The 24885-nt window shown below is 46.4% G+C and overlaps 2 protein-coding genes across 2 annotated transcripts in view; one reads left to right on the top strand and one right to left on the bottom strand.

Annotated features, from left to right (window-relative positions):
* Positions 1-6804, bottom strand: part of blvra (biliverdin reductase A) — a 54122-nt gene extending 47318 nt beyond the window's left edge. The window contains exon 1 of the mRNA XM_059972375.1: positions 6762-6804. The gene's annotated coding sequence lies outside the window, so the exon portion shown is untranslated. The remainder of the gene's footprint in view (positions 1-6761) is intronic.
* Positions 6805-7178: 374 nt separating this feature from the next.
* The window catches only part of LOC132395572 (cytochrome c oxidase assembly factor 1 homolog), an 84726-nt gene continuing 67019 nt past the window's right edge, over positions 7179-24885 (top strand). Inside the window, exon 1 of the mRNA XM_059972372.1 lies at positions 7179-7380. The gene's annotated coding sequence lies outside the window, so the exon portion shown is untranslated. The remainder of the gene's footprint in view (positions 7381-24885) is intronic.

Raw genomic sequence — 24885 nt, 5'->3', positions numbered from 1 at the left:
GTCGCCTAATGATAGGGTTCAATGCTCCTGGAAAGTAGAACTTCAACATTCACTCTCAGATAACCAATGGAGTAAAATTTATTATCTAGTTAATAATTCATCTGTCTGCGCACACCATATTTTAATTCAGTTTAAGATAGTACACAGGGCCCATATGTCCAAAGATAAACTGGCGCATATCTTTCCTAATATAAGCCCTATTTGTGACAGATGTAGCGCAGAAGTGGCTACTCTAACCCATATGTTTTGGTCATGTGTAAGTTTAAATAATTTTTGGAGGGATGTGTTTGGTATATTATCTAAAGTTATACATATGGATGTTCAACCTAATCCACTTACAGCAATTTTTGTGATTTTTCCAGAGGAAGCAAGCAAAGTGTCTGCCTCTGCCCAACATGTGATCGCTTTTTCAACTTTACTGGCTAGGACAGCTATTTTGCCACACTGGAAAGAATCTAACCCACCTACTGTTTTCTATTGGCTCTCCTCCATTATGTCATGTCTAAGCTTGGAGAAAATTAGAAGCTGGACATTTGATACATCCTTTAATTTTGAACAAGTCTAGCGACCCTCTATTCAATATTTTCACATGATTTAATTTTTACTTATTTATTTATATTTCTTTATTCTCTTTGGAGAAAATCCTTATCCATGAAGGTTCGGAGATGACTGGAAGCATGTGTTTTTTCTCTCTCTCTCTCTTTTTAAAGTTTATCCTCAATTGGACTGCCCAATCTTTCTTTTTCTTTCCCTTTTTTTTTCTTTCTCTTTTTTTTGTTTCAGTTTAGTTAATGGGGTTTTTCTTTCTTTATCGATAAAATTTCCAATCTTTGTTTACAATTGCTATGAGGAGTTGTAATTTATTTTTGACCATTGTATATATTACAGCATAATATATTACCTATTTGATTTTGACATTATATACTTTCTGTTTTTACTATTGCTGTTTATATGTCTTTTATATTATCTAATTAAACTCGTCTTTCGATTTGTATATTCTTTACTTGAAAATCAATAAAAAAGATTGAAAAATGAAAAAATGAACATCAACGGCTCCTCAGTACAGATCATAAAGAGCACCAAATATCTTGGTGTTCACCTGATGGAGAATCTCAACTGGTCCCTCAACACCAGCTCCCTAGCAAAGAAAGCCCAGCAGTCTTCTACTTTCTGCAAAGACTGAGGAAAGTCCATCTCCCACCCCCCCAACCTCATCACACTCTACAGGGGTTGTACTGAGAGCATTCTGAGCAGCTGCATCACTGCCTGGTTCGGAAATTGCACCATCTCAGATCGCAAGACCCTGCAGCGGATAGTGAGGTCAGCTGAGAAGATCATTAGGGTCTCTCTTCCCACCATCACGGACATTTACACTATACGCTGCATCCACAAAGGAAACAGCATTTCCCTCTGGGAAAAGGCTCCGAAGCATTCAGGCTCTCACGACCAGACTATGTAACAGTTTCTTCCCCCAAGCTATCAGACTCCTCAATACCCGAAGCCTGGACTGACACCTTACTGCCCTATTGTCCTGTTTATTATTTATTGTAATGTCTGCATTGTTTTGTGCACTTTATGCAGTCCTGCGTAGGTCTGTAGTCTAGTGTAGCTTTCTCTGTGTTGTGTTTTTTTTACGTAGTTCAGTTTAGTTTTTATACTGTGTCATGTAACACCATGGTCCTGAAAAACGTTGTCTCATTTTTACCATGTACTGTACCAGCAGTTATGGTCAAAATTACAATAAAAGTGACTTGACTCAGCATTTCACAGCTGCAGAGCTGCATACTATTAATACATACTTTCAATCAGGAGTCTTGCAACATCTTGCCTTTCTTCAAACCACTCAGCTCATATTGAAAGTAAGGCCAACCAGGCTTATCTAGCAACAGCAGCACTTCTGCTTATAAAAGGAAACTTTTTAAAAAGACACTGAAAACCAGAAAGTGTGGCAACCACTTCTCACCATAATGAGAAAACATGTGCCAATTAGCCAAACATCCTATGAGATTCCTTTATTACTATAGTATCCCAGCACTGACAACTGGTAGATTACACAATAGCTTCACACACACTAACTAAATTCTAGCTTCAAATTTCATTCATATTAACCAGAAACTCAGAAGGGCATAACTATTAATAGATATTTACACCGCTATTCCTTTGAAAGTTAAATTGCTAAAATCTCCATGAACTAGTGGTCTATATTCTTGTACCATATTATTCAGGACATCAAAACAATTTCTCAACACAGATGTCCAGATCCTGAAAAACGATTATGGAGAAAGAATTTCACGATAGAATTGTAAATATAACTCTTATTCGTGTAAGCCTACACCCTCTTGCCTTCAGCACAATTTGTTACAGAGAGTATAATATTGATTTTAATGAGAGGCACTGAAAGAAGTGACCCCTTATATTGTGGCGACCCATTTCCTGGCACATCCAAACCGACTCACAATTAGATAGCCTACGGGGGTTTGCGAGCACAGAGCTTTGGAGCCTCTGCGCCATGGGGGGCAGGTTGAGAGAGGCTTAAAAGTGAGGCTGAAGATTTCGAATAAAGTTTTTTCCTTCGACTGCAGTTACCGACTCCGTGTCGTAATTTTAGCGCTGCGTGTAGCACACCGCTACAATTGGTGACCCCGACGGTCCAAACGATTTTTGGACCAGAAATGACCGACGCCGCCTCTGTTCATGCGGTTTTGTTGAAACTGCCGGGTTTCTGGACACAGCGCCCGGACCTATGGTTCCAGCAAGCCGAAGCCCAATTCCACGTTCGCCAGATCACCTCAGAAGACACCCGCTACTACTACGTGGTGAGCTCCCTCGACCAGGACACAGCGGCCCAGGTCGCGGAGTTCATACAGTCGCCCCCGGCAGACGGCAAGTACACGGAATTCAAAGCCCTGCTCCTCAGGACTTTCGGACTCTCACGGCGTGAGCGGGCTGGCCGTTTACTGCACCTGGATGGCTTGGGCGACAGACCTCCATCGGCTTTAATGAATGAGATGTTGTCTCTGGCCGACGGACACACATCCTGCCTCATGTTTCAGCAGGCATTCCTGGAGCAGCTGCCCGAGGACATACGCCTGCTGCTGTCCGACGCGGATTTCAGTGACCCCCGGAAGGTGGCAGCCCGGGCGGACTTGCTGTGGAACGCCAAAAAGGTGAGCGGGGCGTCCATCACACAGATCTCCCAGCCACGCTCCCGGCAGCAAACCAGTCCAGGCCCGGCCGCAGAGCCCGCCAACCCCCGGCCCAATGAACACTGGTGCTTCTACCACCAGCGGTGGGGCGCAGAAGCCCGCCGTTGTCGCCCGCCCTGCGAGTTCCCGGGAAACGCCAGGGCCAGCCGCCGCTGATGGCTACGGCGGCTGGCCATCGGGATAGCCTCCTGTATGTGTGGGATAGAAGGTCGGGATGCCGGTTTTTGGTCGATACTGGGGCTGAGATCAGCGTTTTACCTCCGACGAGTTACGACACCCACAGCAGGGCACCGGGTCCCCCCCTGAGGGCCGTGAATGGCAGCACAGTAAGGACCTATGGCACCCGTCAGGTGCAGCTACAGTTCGGCTCCAGCCAGTTCACGTGGGACTTCACACTGGCCGCCGTAGCCCAACCGCTTCTGGGTGCGGATTTTTTGCGGGCTCACAGCCTACTGGTCGACCTGCCCACGCCGAGACCTTTCAGACGTTCTCCCTGGGTGCAGCCCAGTTGCCAGCCCCTCACCTCGGCTCCATCACGCTGTCCGACAACGACTTCACCAGGGTCCTGGCGGATTTCCCATCGGTTCTGGCACCGCAGTTCACAGCGGCCATGCCCAGGCACGGCGTACAGCACCACATACCGACCCAGGGACCACCCCTCCATGCCCGCGCTCGGCGGTTTCCCCCGGACAAGCTCCAACTGGCGAAGGAGGAGTTCCAGAGGATGGAGGAATTGGGGATCATCCGGCGGTCCGATAGCCCATGGGCCTCCCCCCTGCACATGGTGCCCAAAGCGACGGGGGGCTGGAGACCGTGCGGCGACTACCGCAGGCTGAACGAGGCTACCACACCAGACCGCTACCCTGTGCCGCACATTCAGGACTTTGCAGCAAACCTGCACGGCGCACGGACCTTCTCCAAGGTAGACCTCGTCCGAGGGTACCATCAAATCCCGATGCATCCTGACGACGTCCCCAAAACGGCTCTCATCACCCCGTTTGGCCTTTTCGAGTTCCTCCGCATGCCGTTCGGCCTGAAGAATGCCGCACAGACGTTCCAGCGGTTAATGGACGCGGTGGGATGGGACCTGGACTTCGCGTTCATCTATTTGGATGACATCCTCATAGCCAGCAGCAGTCGTCAGGAGCATCTGTCCCACCTCCTTCAACTCTGCGCCCGACTGAGTGAGTACGGTCTTACAATCAACCCTGCCAAATGCCAGTTCGGACTCGATACCATTGACTTCCTGGGCCACAGGATTACTAAAGACGGGGCAACCCCTCTGCCCGCTAAGGTAGATGCGGTCCGCCTCTTTCCCCGACCCACCACGATCAAAGGCCTTCAGGAATTCGTAGGTATGGTCAATTTCTACCGCCGCTTCCTCCCTTCAGCTGCCCGGATCATGCGCCCCCTGTTCGCCCTGATGTCGGGTCCGAGCAAGGACATTACCTGGGACGAGGAGTCCGCCGCCGCTTTCGTTCAAACGAAGGAAGCTTTGGCGGACGCCGCAATGCTAGTACATCCCAGAATGGACGCCCCTACCGCCCTCACAGTGGACGCATCAAACACGGCAGTCGGTGGGGTGCTGAAGCAACTCATCGCAGGTCGCTGGCAACCCCTGGCATTTTTCAGCAAACACCTGCGGCCACCCGAGCTCAAGTACAGTGCTTTCGACCGGGAACTGTTGGCGCTCTACCTGGCAATCCGGCATTTCAGGTACTTCCTAGAAGGTCGGCCCTTCACCACGTTCACAGGCCACAAACCGCTTACCTTTGCGTTTACGAAAGCGTCCGACCCCTGGTCGTCCCGCCAGCAACGCCACCTGTCCTACATCTCTGAATACACGACGGATGTCCGGCACGTCTCGGGTAAGGACAATGTCGTGGCGGATGCGCTCTCTCGCCCTACCGTTCATGCCCTTTCCCAAGGGGTAGACTTTGAGGCACTGGCAGAGGCGCAGCAGGCGGATGAGGAGATTCCGAGTTACAGAACCGCAGTCTCCGGTTTGCAGCTTCAGGACCTCCCCGTGGGCCCGGGTGAGAGGACCCTACTCTGTGACGTCGCCACCGGCCAGCCCCGCCCCGTCATCCCGACAGCCTGGCGGTGCCACTTTTTCGACTCCATTCATAACTTGGCGCATCCCTCCATCCGGACAACTGTCCGGATGGTTTCCAGCAGGTTCGTTTGGCACAGACTCTGCAAACAGGTCAGTGAATGGGCCAAAACGTGCATGCACTGCCAGACGGCCAAGGTGCAGCGGCACACCAAAGCCCTACCGCAGCAGTTCCATCCCGCCCACCGGCGTTTCGACCACATTCATGTGGATATCGTGGGCCCCTGCCAGTGTCGCGAGGAGCACGGCACCTCCTGACTATCGTGGACCGGTTCACAAGATGGCCAGAGGCGGTCCCGCTCACCGACACCACCTCCGAATCTTGCGCCTGAGCCCTGATCGCCACCTGGATATCTCGCTTTGGTGAACCGGCCCACATTACCTCCGACAGAGGTGCCCGGTTCACCTCCAGCCTGTGGTCAGCTATGGCCAGCCTTTTGGGGACTCAGCTGCACCACACCACTGCCTACCACCCAGTCGAACGGGCTAGTGGAGCGTTTCCACCGTCACCTGAAGTCGGCCCTCATGGCGAGGAGCCAACTGCGCGGACGAGCTTCCTTGGGTCCTACTCGGCATCCGCACAGCGCCCAAGGACGACCTGCACGCCTTGTCGGCCGAGTTGGTATACGGCGCGCCCCTGGTCGTCCCTGGGGAGTTCCTACCAGCCCCACGGGGGCAAGAGGAAGATCCCGCAGCAGTCCTGGGCAGACTACGCGAGAAGCTCAGTAACCTGGCCCCCATACCCACTTCACAGCACGGGCAGCACCCGACCTGCGTACCCAAAGACCTACAGAACTGTAAGTTTGTGTTTGTACGAAGGGGCGGCCATACGAGGGGCCATTTATGGTGCTCCGGAACAACGGGTCCACGTTCGTGCTGGACATTGGGGGGAAAGAGGAGGTTTTCACAGTGGACCGCCTCAAACCGGCCCATGTGGACCTGGCGCAACCGGCCGAGTTTCTGGCACCTCGGCGCAGAGGCCGACCTCCCAAGCAGGTTCTGGCCCAGACTGTGGACATTGGGGGGGGTGTATCGCCGGTTCTGCGGGGGGGGGGGGGGGGGGGGGTTATGTGGCGACCCATTTCCTGGCACATCCGAACCGACTCACAATTAGATAGCCTACAGGGGTTTGCGAGCACAGCTTTGGAGCCTCTGCGCCATGGGGGGCAGGTTGAGAGAGTCTTAAAAGTGAGGCTGAAGATTTCGAATAAAGTTTTTTCCTTCGACTGCAGTTACCGACTCCGTGTCGTAATTTTAGCGCTGCATGTAGCACACCGCTACAATATTTCATTTTAAATATGTCCTAACAAACTTCGGTTTACAGTTACCAATTAAAATGCAAAGCTAAAAATACATTTACGAGTAATCAACAAATGCTTATCGCTACTGATTTCTGAATACAAGTGCAATTACTGTCTTTAAATAGGATTATAAACACTCACCCAACAATACTCACGAGGCAAGTTACATAACGAGCCCCTCCTTTCTGGTAGTCTGAGCATGTCTGACATACGTAATCCGGCTACAAAACATCGAATAGACCATATTCTTATGACGCTGTAGCAGGTTTCTTTACGTTACCATTTTCCTGTTCCAAGTTATTCCTTTGTAATTTTTGCTGGGAGTTGGAATGCAGCGAGTGTTTTGCAGTTACATAATTTGTACTAATCCTGAGCAACAATATAATGGAACGCATCAGTTAAATATATATATTAAATAGCAAGAAGTATAAATTGAAAAGCCATCCATCTGAAATGCAAACTTTCTCTCTCTCTCTGAGACTACAGCCTGACCTTCTCACTACATCGAGCATCGTATGTTTTATTTCATTAACTCCATTTTCTGCAGTCGTTTGCTTTTGGGTGAGAAAAGTTGGGACACCGGGGAACGATTGCAGTGACAAGTATTGTTGGGGGATAAAATACATCTGGAGTGTGGGTATCTGAAGTCAGTGAGGAGATCCTGCTTGCTGATGAAACCCGTCTCCACGGCTTCCGTGTGTCAATAAAGTTATTGTGACAAGATGGCGGCCCCCACGGGCTGACATCGCCGAGAACGGAGGTGAGTAACTATCTTAATTCTGTTCTGCTGCGGTCAGCCCAACCCGCAGAATAACGCAGGTACAGCCGCGGGGTAGGAGGGGTCGGTGCAGGGTGACCGGTAAACCGCTCCCCCGCGGTGATTTGCTGGCGTCCATCACAGCCCGCGGCGGTCGACGGGGTTTCTCGAGGGTCAGAATCGGCTTTAAAATCACCCGCGTATGTCGTGAGATTTGGTGTCTTTGTGCAGCAATGCATACATATTGCTAGAAAATAAACATGAATTACTCTGTGTGTGTGTGTGTGTACATTGGGAAAAATAGAAATAAAAAGTAGTTAGCTAGTGTTCATGGGTTCAATGTTCATTCAGAAATCAGATGGCAGAGGGGAAGAAGCTGTTCCGGAATCAATGAGTGCCTTGCTTTCTGTGCCTTCTCCTGCCAGTGGCAATGAGAACAAGGCATGGCCTGGGTGATGGGGTGTCTTCAAGTATGGATGCCGCCTTTTTGAGGCATCACTCATTAAAGATGTCCCAGATACTGCAGAGTCTAGTGCCCATGTTGAAGCGAAGTTTACAACTCTCTACAGCTTATTGAGATCCTTTGCAGTAGACCCCCCCCCCCCCAATACTAGACGGCATTGCAGCCAGATAGAATGTTCTCCACTGTTCATCTGTGGGTATTTGCAGGTGTCTTTGGTGACATGCCAAATCTCCTGAAACTCCTAATGAGTTGTGCCTTTTTTGTAGCTGCATTGATATGTTGAGTCCAAGTTAGATCCTCATATATTGACACTAAAAAAACGTGAAACTGTAAAAAGCAGCAGTAAAACTGGTCTCTGAGCAATCCATAGGTCTTTTCCACCCCCAAATGTCCAGAATCATCATGAAATGATTTAAGCCCCATCCTCCAATATTTCTCAGACAGAACCAGCTGGCAACACCGGGGTCAGTCTGGGAGTGACGTGACTCAGTATAAGATCTGGTTCTTCAACTCCAACCGAGGCCATTCTCATTGTAATGGAGATCATCTCTGGACTAAAGAGCTGGCAGTAAACTACATATTTTGATTCCTGTGCTATTGCTGCAGCCCTACCATAGAGTGCTGCTATAAATTATAAATCTATATTGTTGACTATTGGTCCAATGTTAAGCTAAGATGTTCAAGCTAGCAGCTGAATTGAAATGGCTGCTTCAGTATTCTACTTGCCTTGCTACAATACAAATTAACATATCCTTCATGAATGGTGGCAATTGTCAGTTTCATTACATTCCTCTAAAAAAGTTACTATTCCTTTGGTTTTCCAAATTGAAAAGGTCTGATTGGGAATTGATGGATTTTAAAAAAAATAATTGAGATGGATTTTACTAGAAAGGACAAAATTATTAAAGTCAAAGAATCTCTGAAATTGAAACCAAATTCTTAATGTATGTTTAATGTCAGAAACACACTGAGTCTCAGCAATTTGCAGAACGGTAAACTTTATTTTTCGAGTCTGCAGAGTCGGACCCAACCAGCTCCTGCTAGATTGAGTGCCGAATCACACTTTGCACAGTTTTTTATACCCTACTTGTTTACGACTTTGTGAGTTGCACCCATGTGAGGTGCAGACATTCTTCCTTAATCTCATTACAAAATTACAAATGTGATTACCCTTTGGCCCACTTATCAGCCTCAGCGCATTAACACCGTTATTGTTCAACCGTTAAGCATGTCTTCCCGTTACCCGTATCGCTTCTTTAATCAGCAAGCTATTGTTTCATCCTCATTTTGCAAATTGGTTTATACGTTGCCCTGCAAGCTGCTTTGCACGCTCTTTCTGTGTCAGCACATTCTAAATGGACTCCTTAAGTACCGTCTTTAATTTAATCATTTCTCTCAATCCACCCTTTTTCTTTTTAGAATGTGCTATCAGTTGGGCTTTTGCCACGGGTTTACATAGGCTTCTTCCTCTAGCTCTATTTCCCTTTGTAGGAGTACCTGAACAGGATCAGCTGGGGCCCCTGGTTGCATGACTTGTCTTGCCACCCGAGCTACTAGCTCCCGCAAGCAGGGGATCAGACATGGTAGCAGAAGGAGGACCATCAATCCCCCTCCTATAACCCCTAAAGCGGTTCGCCACCAGCCTCCTTTTTGTTGTAGTCATAACATTTCTCGTTTACATGCGAGTGTGATACAAAGGACCCTGGAAAAACCGTCATGCCCACCCTTACCGTCGTCCTGCACTTATCACATCCCCCTTCAGCGCTTCTCAACAATAGCAGTATATACATTACAGTCCCAAAGTTCATTCTGTCCGTCTTTTGAGCTTTAGCACCATTGGGTCTTCTCCCTGGACGCAAGTCCATTCTGCACCTTCTTCGGGCTTTACGGGTCCCTTGATTCTCGCGGCGTGGGTCCACCCTTTTTCTTTTGTCCTTACTGCGGCTTCGGTGGTCAGTAGCACCTGGAATGGGCCTTCCCACTGCGGCTGTAACTTCTCTGGCTCCCAAGTCTTAATCAGGACCCAGTCACCGGGCTGAGTTCGGTGGAGTGCGAAGTCCAGAGGTGGGGTTTGTGCGAGTAACCCCTTCCTGCGCAATTCTGCAAAAGAACGAGACAGTGCCTGTAAATAGTCCCTTACAAAGACATCTCCCCCTTGCAGGGAAGGATAGCCCTCCACCTTGTTCCAATATGGAAGGCCAAACAACATTTCATAAGGGGATACTCCTATATCTTTTCGAGGAGCCGTGCGGATTCTTAGTAGGGCCAGGGGTAGACACTTGGTCCAGGGTAGCTTGGTTTCCATCATTAGTTTTGTCAATTGCGTCTTCAGAGTACTGTTCATCCTCTCAACTCTTCCTGAGCTCTGAGGGTGCCAGGGGGTGTGCAGCTTCCACTGGATTCCTAAGGCGTCACAGATTAGCTGGTGTGTTTTTGAGGCAAAGTGTGTTCCCCTATCTGAATCAATAGACCCCATTATTCCATATCTCGGGACTATATTTTCTAATAGGATCCGTGCCACTGTAGGGGCGTCCGCTTTAGTGGTTGGGAATGCTTCCACCCACCGAGTGAAGTGATCCACAATTACTAACAGGTACTTCCATCTCTGAACTTGTGGTAGTTCCGTAAAGTCTATTTGGATCCGATGGAACGGTCGGACGGCTAGTGTTTGTCCCCCCTTATGGGTGGCACGCATCATTTTCTTGTTTACCTTTTGGCAGGTGTAACAGCCCCACACCTCCTGTTGAGCTAGTGTGAATATCCCTTTACAAACATAGTCCCTTAGGATAGTGTCGCACATAGCTTGCACTCCCCAATGGCTTTGTTGGTGTAGTTGTTGCAGTATATGACGAGTTACTTCCTTATTCAGTACTTGCCGTCCGTCGGGGGTCTTCCACTCGCCTTCTGATGTTTGTCGGGCTCCCAGCTGGCTCATAGCGTCTATTTCTACTTGGGTGAAGACTGGTAGTTTGTTAAGCCCTTCCCTTATTGGTATCAGGGTTAGAAGTCGGACCGTTTTTTCCATTGCTGCCCGTTTGGCTTCTTCATCTGCGAGCCGGTTTCCTATTGCTTCCGGGGCTGTTCCTCGTTGATGTCCTGGAACGTGAACCACTGCAATTTCTTGAGGTAATGTTAGGGCTTCCAGAGTCATGCTTATCATTTGTTCGTGAGCTAATTCCCTTCCTCTGGCTGTTATCAACCCCCGTTCTTTCCAAATCTTTCCGAAGGTGTGTACCACTCCATAGGCATACTTAGAATCGGTGTATATAGTGCCTATTTTGTTTCTTAACAGTTGCAGTCCCCTCTGCAAGGCATATAGTTCACAAGACTGGGCTGACCAATTACCCGGGAGCCGGCCGGACTCCACCGTCTCCCTAGTCCTCCCGTTTATAATAGCATATCTACTGTGTCGTACCCCATTGATGCATCTGGAGGAGCCGTCGATATATAGTTCCTCGCCTTCAATTAGGGGAACTTCTTGTAGATCTTCCCTTCTTTTTGTCTGAAGGTCTGTTAGCTCCACGCAGTTATGCTCGGTTTCCTCCCCTGTTGATTCCCCGTATAAGAACTGTGCCGGGTTACAACTATTGTTCTTTTCAAAGCTTAAATCATCCCCGACCATCAGAATGGTTTCGTATTTCAGTATGCGAGAGTCCGTCAACCACCGCTGAGCTTTTTGGGCTAAGAGGGTGCTAACGGAGTGCGGGGTATACACCGTCATTCTTCCCCCAAAGGTTAATTTCCGTGCTGCTTCTACTAGTACGGCTGCTGCCGCTACGGCTTGTATGCACGTCGGCCATCCCCGGGATACCGGGTCTAACATTTTTGATAAAAAGGCCACAGGTTGCCGCTTTCCTCCTTTTTCTTGGGTTAGTACTCCTAACGCAGTTCCTTCATTGTTTGTTGCATACAGCTGAAAGGGCTTTTCCAGTGCTGGCAGTGTTAATACCGGGGCCCGAATTAGTTGCCCTTTTATTTTCCTGAACTTCTGTTCTTCTTCTTCGGTCCAGCTGATTATTCCCCGGTCTTCCTTTGCCAATTTGTCGTACATAAACTTCACCAGGGAGGTATAATTCTCTATCCAAATCCGGCAATAGCCCACTAAGCCCAGAAATTGTCTTATTTCCTTCTTTGTCCTGGGAAGCGGTATTTTAGTTATTCCCACTATTCTTTCTGGGGTTATTTGGCGGTGCCCTTTACTGACTCTGTGTCCGAGATATGTTATTTCCTTCTCGACAAATTGCAGTTTCTTCTTGGACACCCGCAATCCTTTTTCTCCTAGGTAATTCAGGAGTCTTATAGTATCGTCTCGCACTACCTCCTCTGCTGGTCCCGATAGTAATAGGTCATCGACATACTGTAATAGTTGGTTCTTTTCGGTACAATGGAATCCAGCCAATACTTGCTCCAGTACCTGTTCGAATAGGTTTGGGGACTCCGTGAACCCTTGGGGCAAGACGGTCCACCGGAGTTGCTTCTTCCGGATGTCTTGCCATGCTTTTGATACAAATTCAATTCGTATGAATTGTTCCCCTACTGCCGAATTAGGGTCCACCCCCGCATACTGTTGCACATTTTTCGGCACCCTATCGAGGAAGTCGGTTGGGCTCTCATCTTTCCCTTGGTGGTTTCCAAACGCCTTGGCAAAGTTGTGACCTTTTGGCACAGCCTCCCTTATTCCCTTAATGATGTACTCTCGCCACTGTCGCATATTGCGTCTTCCCTCTTCTGCTTGTTTGTCCCACTGTGGGTCGTTTACTGGAAATTTCCGGTCCCCCGGTAACTCATTCGGCTGTTCCCTTCCCCAAATTGATATTGCAGCTTGTCGTATCATTTGCCTCTCTTGTGCAGAAAATAGCGTTCCCATAATCGCATGCATTTCTTCCCAAGTGTAAACATTAGGTCCTAAGAATTGATCCAACTGTTCTGCCAGTCCCATTGGATCTTCTAATAAAGTTTTCATATCTTTCTTAAATCCTCGTACTTCGGTACTTGTCAGAGGGACGTTTACAAATCCTGTCCCTCCTTGTGCTCCTCCCATTGGAACCTCTCGAAGGGGATACATCGATACCTCTTCCCTTTTTGATTCGTCCTTCTTTTTCTTATCTGCTCCTGTCACACTCCTTGTTTCGATCCTTGCCTTTGCTTTTTCCCTAACATCCCTCTCTTCCCTCTCCGGGTCTATTTCTTCTGTTTTTTCACTTTCTTCACGTCCTCCCTCTGCTCCCGCAAGGGGCGCAGAAGGCTGGACATAGGGAGGGGGTAAATGATCGAGTGGGTCCCACTTCCACTCCCCTTTAATGCCCAATTTAAAACTCTTTGTTGTTACTCCTGGCCAGGGAGCCCAACAAAAAGCATAAGCAATTTCTTCCGATTTTACATTTGGTTTTGAATTAACGTAAATGTTTAAGGCTTGTCGTACCCAATCCTCCTCAGACCCAAGCCGCGGCCACCAGACCGCAGGTTTTTCTATCGGCTGTTTCGACCAAATTAAACAGTACTGTATCATTTTTTTCTTTTGTTTCCCTTTTAGTCTTCCACATCCCCAATTCTCAAACATTCTACCGAGGGGGCTATCAGGAGGAACCCCCGGGTATGGTCCCGGTCTTTCCGTTTCCTCTTTCTTTTTAGAGCCACCCCCTCCCATCTTATTCCGCTCTTACTTAATCCCGCACCCTTCTACTGCAACAGTAGGCACTTTACCCGGTGCGTCCCAAGGACTTTTATCAGGAGGACCCCCGGGTAGCTATCCCGGTCTTCTCCGTCCTTACTTATTCCCGCACCCTTCTACTATAATAGTAGGCACTTACCCGGTGCGTCCTGGGGACTTCCAGTACCAGGTACTGTCCCCTTCTCCCCGTTTACCGCTCTGCGCTGTCCGGATATCACTCGCTCAAGCCGCGCCGGAGCGACGAGCAAGGAGTCAGGGACCGCCAAACTCGGCGGGGTGCACCGTCTCCGATGTCCTTCCTCGTGTCCACCGCGGCCGGAGTGTGGATCCCGGACGAGCCCCCACGTTGTCAGAAACACACTGAGTCTCAGCAATTTGCAGAACGGTAAACTTTATTTTTCGAGTCTGCAGAGTCGGACCCAACCAGCTCCTGCTAGATTGAGTGCCGAATCACACTTTGCACAGTTTTTTATACCCTACTTGTTTACGACTTTGTGAGTTGCACCCATGTGAGGTGCAGACATTCTTCCTTAATCTCATTACAAAATTACAAATGTGATTACCCTTTGGCCCACTTATCAGCCTCAGCGCATTAACACCGTTATTGTTCAACCGTTAAGCATGTCTTCCCGTTACCCGTATCGCTTCTTTAATCAGCAAGCTATTGTTTCATCCTCATTTTGCAAATTGGTTTATAAGTTGCCCTGCAAGTTGCTTTGCACGCTTTCTGTGTCAGCACATTCTAAATGGACTCCTTAAGTACCGTTTTTAATTTAATCATTTCTCTCATTTAATAATGGGATTAAGGTCTCGACTACCAATCTTAGAAAGCAAAAATGGAAGAGAAGCTCTCAGTAAAGAGGCCAAAGATTACCCCTTCACCGAGTTTTTCTCCAAATCCACCCATAAAGGATAGTCATGTATGTCTGAGAAATGAATCCAAAAATGAATATATCGAATATTAATTGCCCAGTAATACATTCTAAAATTTGGCAAAGCCATACCACCATACTTTTTTAATTTCTGCAGTAAAGGTTTACTAGGCTCTCTAACTCATGCTGTACTTTGAGACCATAATTGAGATACTGCCCACTACGGTGGTTCACCTGTGTGTTTCACAAGCATTGTCTTATTGTTCCAGGTCCTCTGATCAAACGTGGTGGCATTCAGTAATGTAAAATACTTGTTGGATGCCACCTCTGTAAAACTTATCTGTATGGACAGCAGAGCAAATTCTTTGAAGCAGGCCTTTGCGATCAGTACGTACACACTAGCACTGCTAGTTGAGTCATTGCCAGAGACCTAGGTTCAGTCCGAAAAGCTGTGGCACTGGGACAGTTTTACTCTTGAACTCAGAAGTCCGGGTCCAATGGTATGAGTAGTGTCACAAACTGCGGTCTTTCTTGGTTGCAGTGGAAAACTTGAGCCTCTTCCATGCCTTATCGTGCCCTTTGCTCTCCACGAAGCCTTGCAGAGCTACCTTCTTGGCCATTGGAAAGCACTGTTGATTTCATCCACCCAATCTGCCAGAAATGACTTCACGTACTAGGACAGGCATGTCCCTATTCCACTAGAATTTCAGGTCCACTGGCTACCCTCACTTGGTTTAGCACGCCTGTCAAAGCAGTGAATCACGGTGTGGCTGCTGTCACATGCAAACAGAAACACAGAGACACAGGTAAGAGCTGAGTGTCCAGTGGGGACCAAAGGTGAGTGAGCTGCCCCAGAAAGGACTCGACAAGCCCCTTCCGGAGTGGAGCTACCCCTCCCTAGCACCCCACACACGGCAGCCTACTCTGGATGAATTCATCCATCGATAACTACCAGGAGCTCATCATTGTTTGATGTGGGCGAACATGGTTTAGTGTGTCCCTGTTTGTGGGGGGGGGGGGGCACTGCTAAGCAGGTGCTACACCTTGCCCACGGGTGACCTGCAGGTTAGTGGAGGGAAGGAACACTTTACACCTTTTTTGGTCGAGACTTATCTCCTTCATGCAGCCCTCACTAGGAACAAATACACAATTTTATAGTACTGTTGTAGTATTGGTGGTGTTCTAATTTGTTCTATATGTATTTAAGTACATAATTTGTTACTCAGTTTTATATACAATGCCTTTTTAACTATTTCCATAAAACTTGGACTAATTGGAGCAGCTGCTTAATTAGGCTAAAATGTACTAGATCTGATATATGCCAGTTAACCTGAATCAACTATGTATATATAAACTCCTTATCCACCTTTACTACCATTTTCAGGAATTTATATATTTGTTTCGTAAGGTCCTTCCGTTCACCATCCTCTCAAAGGCCCTGCCTTATGTCCTTATTTTGCTTGCCCTCCCAAAATGCATTGCATTACACTTATCAAGCTCAAATTCCATTTGCAATGGCTCCACCTAATATTGCAGCTGATCTATCTCCCTGTTCCATTTACAAACAATGAATGTACATCACAGATAACAAATGTTCCAGTACCGACCCTGTGATAGACTTCTTTTCAGAAAAGTACTCACCCTCTGCCTCTATTTACCAGGCCAGTTTTGAATGCATTTTGTGGGTCGTGATTAGGGTTGTACAGGTTGGTCAAGAACCAGTTGGTTTAAGAGAAGTAGCTGGTGGTGTAGGATGTCAGGCTTCTGTGCCTCCAGCCCAATGGTAGCTCTGAGAAGAAGGTCCACATGGTGGGTATTTTTTGATGATAGATGTTGCCTTGTTTAAATACAGTTGATGGTGGGAAGGGATGTAGTCTTGAAGTTTTGTACTATGTCCACTATCCTCTGCAGTTTCTTACATTTCTGTGCATACCAGAATATGATGCAACAAGTTAGGATACTTTCAACAGTACTACTGTTGAAAGTGTCAGTGACGTGCCAGACTTCCTTAACCTTCTTTTAAAATAAAATAAGTAGACACTGGTGTGGCTTCCATGTGATTGCATCTATTTGCTGGGCCTGGAACAGGTCACCTGATATGTTAATGACAGGGAATTTAAAGCTGCTGACTCTCTCCGTCACTGATTCCTCAATATAGTCTGACAAGTGTTCACCCTTCTTCCACTGTCTGAAGTCAGTTCTTTAGTCTTGCTAATGATGAGTGGGAGGTTCTTGTTGAAGCACCATTCAATCAAGTGTCCTTTCTCACTCCTGGATCTACTTGCAGTGGAGGATAGGAAATTCTTGAAGCTTGATGGGAAATTTTGTGATGATTGTGTTGAACATCAACACATGTGTTCCTGTTGTCCAGAACAGAGTGAGGAATCGGAGAAATCACATCTACTCTTGGCTTATTGTGCACTAGCCAAATTTTTAAAACATTATTTTTTTTTAAGATGTATTCACGCACGGGACGTGGGTGTCACCAGCTAAGCCAGCATTTATTGCCCAACCCCATTGCCCTTGAGAAGGTAATGATGAGCTGCCTTCTTGAACTGCTTCAGTCCCTGAGGTGTAGGTCCACAGTGTTATTAGGGAGGGAATTCCATGATGTTGACCCAGTGACAATGAAGGAATGGCGATATGTTTCCAAGTCAGGATGGTGAGTGACTCGGAGGGGAATTTCTAAGTGGTGGTGTTCCCAGGTATCTGCTGTTCTTGTCCTTCTAGATGGTGGTGGACATGGGTCTGGAAGGTGCTGCCTTAGGAGCTTTGGTGTGTGGTTGCAGTGCATCTTGTAGACAGTACACACTGCAACAACTGTTCGTCAATGGTGGAGGGTTTGGCTGCTTGTGGAAGGGGTACCAATCAAGTGGGCTACCTTGTACTGGATGATGTCAAGCTTCTTGAGTGTTGATGGAGCTGCACTCATCCAGGCGAGTGGCGAGTGTTCCATAACACTCCCGACCTGAGCCATGTAGATGATGGACAGGCTTTGAAATAGATCCAGGTCACATTTGAGGAAGGAATTGATTCACATCATGACCAACCTCTCAAAGCACTTCACTACAGTCGATGTCAGCGCTTTCGGATGGTAGTCTCTAAGACAAGTCTCCATGCTCTTCTTGGGCACTGGTACAATTGAAGCCATTTTCAAGCAGGTGGGCACTTCAAACAGTGAGAGGTTGAAGATATCCATAAATATCCAGCCAGTTGGACCACACGGATCTTTTGTACCTAGCTAGTTATTCCATCTGGACCAGATGTCTTTCATGGATTTACCCTCTTGAAAGATGCCCAGATGTCAGTTCAAAGACTGAGATTAGAAGGTTATCTGGAGACTTGGAGACTTGTGGGTGTTTTATAGTTCTCCCTATTAGACCATATATAAAAGACATTGAGTTCATCTGGATGTGATGGGTTATTGACGTTCACACTAACCAATCTCACCTTGTAGGAAGTAACATTGCACAAATTCTGCCACAGCTGTCAATCATTTATCTGTGATTCTAGTTTAAACTGAAATTGACTCTTTTGCACTCACAGTGGCCTTCCAGAGATCATTCCTGGATTTCTTATAAAAATCTACTGTAGGTCCTCAGCCTTAAATGCCATAGATCTACTCCATCAGATTATACCCTTTCATTTCATCTCGCTGTTTTTGTTGGGAAAGACTCTGTTTTTGTGGGTATACACTCATCCATGCATTTCGTTATGAATTCATATTCATTGTGGTCTGCTGACAAATCCTTGAATGAGATCTAGTCCACCGACTAGAAGCACTCCTCCGCTTCTCCTGTGCCGCTCTTTGTGGCCGTCTTCACTGGGGCTGCGCTCTCCTGTCTCTTTATATAGGCTGAAGACGCATGGTCAGGTGGTTTGATTTATCAAAGTGCAGACGAGGTTAGAATAGGAGGCTACTTGGTGGTGGTATGGCAGTGGTCTAGTGTGTTAGGTCCTCTAGTTGTGTTGGTAGTCGCCAGGCCTCTGCACAGACCTAACACAGGCTTCCTCAAGCCCGAATCTGAATCAGGTTTAATATCACTGCCAGATGTAATGAAATGTATTGTTTGTGGCAGCAGTTCATTGCAATCTGTAATAAAAAAACTATTTATTGCAATAACCCAAGAACATTCAACAGTACAGCACAGGAGCAGGCTGTTCAGCCCACAGTGTTGTGCCAAATCAACTAAGAAGCAAATCAGAAATACTCAAACACTATTTCCTCCTACCTACACAATGTCCATATCATTCCATCTTCCTTACATCCATATTACGTCTTAAAAGCCTATATCACCATACCAGGCAGCTCATTCCCTGAGTCAGTCACCACTCCCTGAGTAAAAACTTACCCCTCACATTCCCCTTGAACATAACCCTCTCACCTTCAATGCATGCCTTGTGGTTTTGGACATTTCAACCCTGGGAAACAAATACTCCCTATCTACTCTATTTATGCCTGTAATAATCTTATAACCCCTATCAGATCTCCCCCCAGTCTCTGCTGTTCCAGAGAAAACAACCCAAGTTTATCCAGCCTCTCATGATAGCATCTGCCTTCTAAACCAGGCAGCATTCCAGTAAGTATCTTCTGCACCCTCTTCAAACCCTCAATATCCTTCCTGTAGTGGGGGGACCAGAACTGTATGCAATACTCCAGATGTGGGTGAAACAGAGTTTTATAAAGTTAAGGAGTTCCTGACTTTTGAATTCAGTGCCTTAACTAATGAAACCAAGCATTCCATAAGCCACCTTAATCACCTTATCGACCTGTGTCACCACTTTCAGGGATCTATGAACTTGGATCCCACGATCTCTCTGCTTAGCAACACTGTTAGGGCTCTTGCCCATAACAGTGTACTGTCTGCTTGCATTTGCCGTTCTGAAGGGCAACACCTCACATTTATCTGGGTTAAACTCAGTTTGCCATTTCTGTCTTTATCTGCAACAGATCTATATCGTGCTGTATTCTTTGCCAGTCTTCCACACTCTCCAGAATTCCACCAATCTCTGTGTCATCCACAAATTTACTAACCCACCCACCTACATTTTCATCCAGGTCATTTATATACATCACAAACAGCAGAGGTTCCAGTACAGATCGCTGTAGAGCACCACTAATTACAGACCTCCAACCACTACCCTCTGTCTTCTTTGTGCAAGGCAATCCACTGTGGACCCCGTGCATCTTAATGTTTAGGATTAGTGTCCCATGAGGGACGTTGTCAAACAACTTACTAACGTCAGTGTAGCTGACATCCACTTCCCTAACTGCATCAATCTCTCTCGTCACCTAGACAAAAAATTCATTCAAATTAGTAAAACACAATCTTCCCTCAACAAAGCCATGCTAGCTCTCTCTAATTAGGCCATGGGTTTCCACATGCTCATATATCCTATCCCAAAGAATTTTCTCCAGCAATTTCCCTAAAATTGATGTGGGCTCACTGGTCTGTAGTTCCTAGGAATTCCCTTTGATGCCTTCTTAAATGGAGGTACAATGTTAGCCACTTGCTAGTCCTCTGAGGCCTCCTCCGTGCCTTGAGAGGACACAAAGTTACTGGTCAAGGCCCCTGCAATCTCATCTCTTGCCTGCTTCGATAAGTTGGGGTAAATCCCATCAGACCCTGGGGACTTATCCACCTTAATACTCATTTGGAGGCCCAACACTTCATCCTTCTTGACCTCTCGATGCCCTAATGTATTTATAAACTCAGCACAGATCTCTTGGTCCTCCATATGCTTTTGCTTGGTAAATACTGCAGCAAGATACTCATTAAGTACCTCTCTCACACTCCGCATTCTCAAGCAAATGTTCTCCCCTTTATCCTTGAGTGATCCCCCCCCCTATGCCTAGCTATCCTCTTGCTCTTGAAGTATGTATAGAATGCCTTGGGATTTGCCTTAATCCTGCTTGCCAAGGACTGTTCATGACCTCTCCTGACTTTCCTGATACCCTTCTATAGTTTTTTTTCTGGCTTCTTTATAGTCTTCAGGTGCTTCGTTTGATCCAAACATCCAAAGCTTTACATATTTGACTAAATTCATCACCTCTCTGGACACCCAAGGTTCTCTTATCTTTCCATTCCCATCCATCCTTCTAACAGTAACATACCTTTCCTGTACTCTGTGCAATTGATTTTTAAACACCCTCCACATGTCTAAAGTGGACTTGCTAGAGAAAAGGTGTTCGCAATTAACCCTTCTTAGTTCCTGCCTAATGCCTTCATAATTTTCCCTACTCCAATTTAAAACTCTCCTGCAAAAACCATACTTATCTATAGCTATCCTGAAAGTTAAGGAGTTGTGGTCACTGTTCCCTAATTGCTCACCCACTGAAAGGTTACTTACCTGGTCAGGCTCATAATCCAACAACAGGTCCAGTATGACCCCTAATCTTATCGGACCATCCACATATTGATTTAAGAAACCTTCCTGGATACAATTAATACATTTTGCCCCTTACATTAAGAAGGTCCCAGTTCGTATTTGGGAAGTTGAAATCCCCCATGACATCCCTATTATTTTTATACATTTCTTTAACGTAATTACATATCTGTTCCTCAATGTCCATTGGCTATTGGGGAGGGGGCTCTGTAGTTCAATCCCATCAGTGTGATTGTGCCCTTCCTATTCCTGATTTCCACCCAAATGGACTCAGAGTTTGACTTCCTCCATTAGGTGACCCTGATTAGTAGTGCAACCCCCCCCCCCCAATCCTTTTATCTTGTCTATCTTTTCTAAAACTTTGAAACTTGGTACCCATTCCTGACCCCCTCTCAACCAAGTTTCAGTAATGGCCATAACATTGTAGCTGCATGTACTGATCCATGCTCTTAAGTTCATCACCCTTACCCATAGTACCCTAGCATTAAAATATACACACTTCAAACTATCCAGTCCATCATACCTGTTATTTTGATTTTGCTTTTCAGTACTTTCTTTCCCTGACATCTATCTTCCCATCTGATCCTTGCCTTACTGACCAGGGGCTCAGGTTCCCAGCCCCCTGCAAAGCTAGTTTAAACTCTCCCGAGTAGCATTAGAAAACCTCCCAGCTAGGAGATTGGTAGTATTCTCGATTCATTAAAATCTAAAGATTCCAATAATCCAAGAACTTGAGACCCTGTCCCCTGCAGCATCTCCTCTGCCACTCATTCATCCATGCTGTCACCTCATTCCTACCTACACTAGCCCATGGCACCAGGGGTAATCTGGAGATTACTATCTTGGAGGTCCTACTCTTCAGCTTCTTTCCTAACTCTATATACTCACTTCATAGGATCTCTTCCCTTCTACTGCCTATGTCAATGGTGCCATTATGCACCACGACCTCTGGCTGTTCATCCTCCCCCTTGATAATATCCTGCAGCCACTTCAATACATCCTGGTCCCGAGCACCTGGGAGGCAACATACCATATTGGTGTCTCTTTTGCAGACACACAATCTCCTGAACTATTGAGTCCCTTACAACTTCCACACTGTCTGACTTTACCCTTCCCTGTTGATCCTCAGAGCTGGCCACAGTGGCAGTAACCAGGCATCTGCTGCCATGCCCTGATGGGTCACTCACACCCCCCCACCCTGTCCACCGCTGAACCCTCGATGAAGAGTCGTGAATGTTCCTTCAACTTCCCCTTCCTGAAGTCCACAATTAGTTCCTTGGCATTACTGACATTGAGTGCAAGGTTGTTGCTGTGGCACCACTCAACCAGCTGATCTATCTTGCTTCTGTACGCCTCTTCATCACCAACTGAAATACTGCCAACAATAGTTGTGTTGTTGGCAGATTTACAAATGGCCTTTGAGATGTGCCGAGCCACACAATTGTGGGTGTAGAGAGTGTAGAGCAGTGAGCTAAGCATGCATCATTGAAGTGCGCCAATGTTGATTGTCAACGAGGAGATGTTATTTCAGATTCCACAGACTGTGGCCTCTCATTGAGGAAATCGAGGATCCAGTGTAGAGGGAGGTAAAGAGGCACAGGTTTTGGAGCTGGGGTGATTAGAATTGACAATATGATCGTGTTGAATGCTGAGATGTCATTAATAAACAGCAGCCTGACATGGGTGTTACCATTGTCCAGGTGATCTGCGACCAAGTTGAGAGCCACTGATTGCGTCCATAGTAGACGTATTGTGATGCAGGACCTTGCTTTGCAGGAGTTGATTCTAGCTATGACCAACCTCTTAAAGTACTTCATCACACTAGACACGTGTGCAACTGGGTGATGATTGTTGAGGCAGCTCACCCTGCTCTTCTTGTGCACTACTATGATTGTCACCCTTTTTGGGGACCTCTGACTGCAACAGTGAGAGATGGAAGATGCCCTGAACACTCAACCGGCCTGGTTAAAGTTTCCTGCCACAGGATGACAGGTATTAGGGTACACTGCTTCATTCTTGCTGATTGTGGAACTGGTAGAATGGTCGGCACTTCTTTACCAGGTGTTCCAAGTCAAGGGAGCAGGAATGGGACAAGGCCAACATGTCTGTACATCACAACCAGCTTATCATGATGCGAGTGTTACTGCCTTTTCCCTTGCCCAATGCTGCCATCTGGTCCATGAGGTGGAGCAAGAAAACCTTGGGTTGGAACATTCTTTGTTGGGAGAGTTGGGGGGGCTGAGCCATGTCTGAAACTTTTTTATATCCCTCTGATACAGCAATCTTGCACTCATGTCTTCTATCCGGTTCTTGGTCGCAGTACATCTGTGCATTGGCCAGAAGGAAGCTGGGGAGAATCACAATCGGGTTTATTGTCACTGACATAAAATCATCTTCATTCCCATTTAACCCGGCCCTCGTCAGCTGCAAAGTTTTTTTGGCACAATGGATCTCTGTACGTCACTGTGCCTTCAATATCAGTGGATCAAAATTCTGCATCCTTGTATCTAATAGCATTATGGTTCTATCTTCACCATGTAGAGTGTAGTGATCGAAGACATTAGCTTGCCTCTAATTTTTCCAGGGCAGTAACTTATGTCTTTGCCCTCATCCCACAAAAGATAAAATTATTGTGGGTATTCCATGTTTACCGAAAATAGTCAGCAGGTTTAATTATACACTTAAATATAATCAGAGTGACACAAACGTCCTAAATTTTTCATAAATATCTTTACATTTAAGAGTTGTGCTCCTCACTGAATTGAAGAAACACGAAAACTACTACTTTAATGAAGACTACCTAATACTGGAGAGGGCACCTGACAATTTCATTTGCCCTATCAGCATGGGATAGTTCACAGTATAGTTGTTACCAGATATTATCTGCAGAGGGCGCTGGCTGACTGTAAAGTGACTACATCATTCTGATCTAAACATTCAAAATTAATATTCCCTCCGCAGATTTCCTGGCACAGTTGTGATACCAGACAGGCATGAATAGGAAAGTAGTCTGAATTAAAAGTAGGCTTTACCTGAAAATGTTAGATGAAATTGACAGTAAACATTAGAAATGTAGAGTTATATGTGTGTAATCTAATGGTTTCTTGCACCATGCTTTTCTGTAATAGTATCCTTTACTATTGTGAAATTACATGTTTTTTTCCCTGTCTCATTCTGATCCCCTTTTCTTAAAGCCAGTGTTTGAAGCTATTGACTCCCACCCTCTAACAGCAGACTCGTTGTTTGATGTACAAACGGTGTGAGAATATCCTTTGGCACCATGGAAGTCCCGAGCAATAAGCATTTCTCCTTCCATCAGGGGTCACTGGTTGGTGATCAGAAGAGACCTGGTCACATGACACAGACTGGAACAATCAAACTTTGTATTGGTCAATATGTGGTCCTGCTTTTCTCTGCCGTCATGGGGATTAGCACAGAATCATTACGAGCAAGAAGATGAGTACCCTCTTTAGAAGGATGCCTTTCAATATAGAATCATCTGTAGCCTAATACAAAATACCGGTCAATAGAACAACTATCTTCTGTTTGAGAAATTTGATGATGGAGAGCTCTGGGATTATGTCCTCCGGCAGCATACTTAGAATTGAATTTAACAGGCTGGAATTTTTTTTAGTTTTCAGTTATTCAGTCCTGACCTTGAAGACTTTGCATGTTTTCCTTTGACCACGTGGGTTTTGTTCAGACACTCTGGTTCCCATATCCCAAAGATGTGCTTGTAGGTTGATTGACTACTGTAAATTACTCCTTAGTATAGGCAAGTGGCAAAAGAATAACGAGGAGTTTATGACCATGTGAAAAAGATGAAGAAAAGGGACAGATAGAATTGCTTTACAGGAAGCCGGCATCAATCCATTGAGCTGAATTACTGTTTCCTGTGCCATATTCAGTAAGAAAAATTCCATTTCTCCTATTCCATCTGTATTTTGGTTCCTTACTGGATGTGCACACAGTTTACGCTTTGATGAAATTACAATGCAATGCAATGCAGAGGTGGAAGATTTCTGATGTCTACACTGACACAGCACTGTTTCAATAGTTAGTTTGGAGTAGCCAATTCCACACCCTCGATTTGTTACTGACCCATTAGTAGGATA

The sequence above is a fragment of the Hypanus sabinus genome, chromosome 6 (genome assembly GCF_030144855.1).
Source record: "Hypanus sabinus isolate sHypSab1 chromosome 6, sHypSab1.hap1, whole genome shotgun sequence".
Lineage (NCBI taxonomy): Eukaryota > Metazoa > Chordata > Chondrichthyes > Myliobatiformes > Dasyatidae > Hypanus > Hypanus sabinus.
The sequence above is the reverse complement of the archived record's forward strand: the minus strand, read 5'-3'. Positions and strand labels throughout refer to the sequence as shown.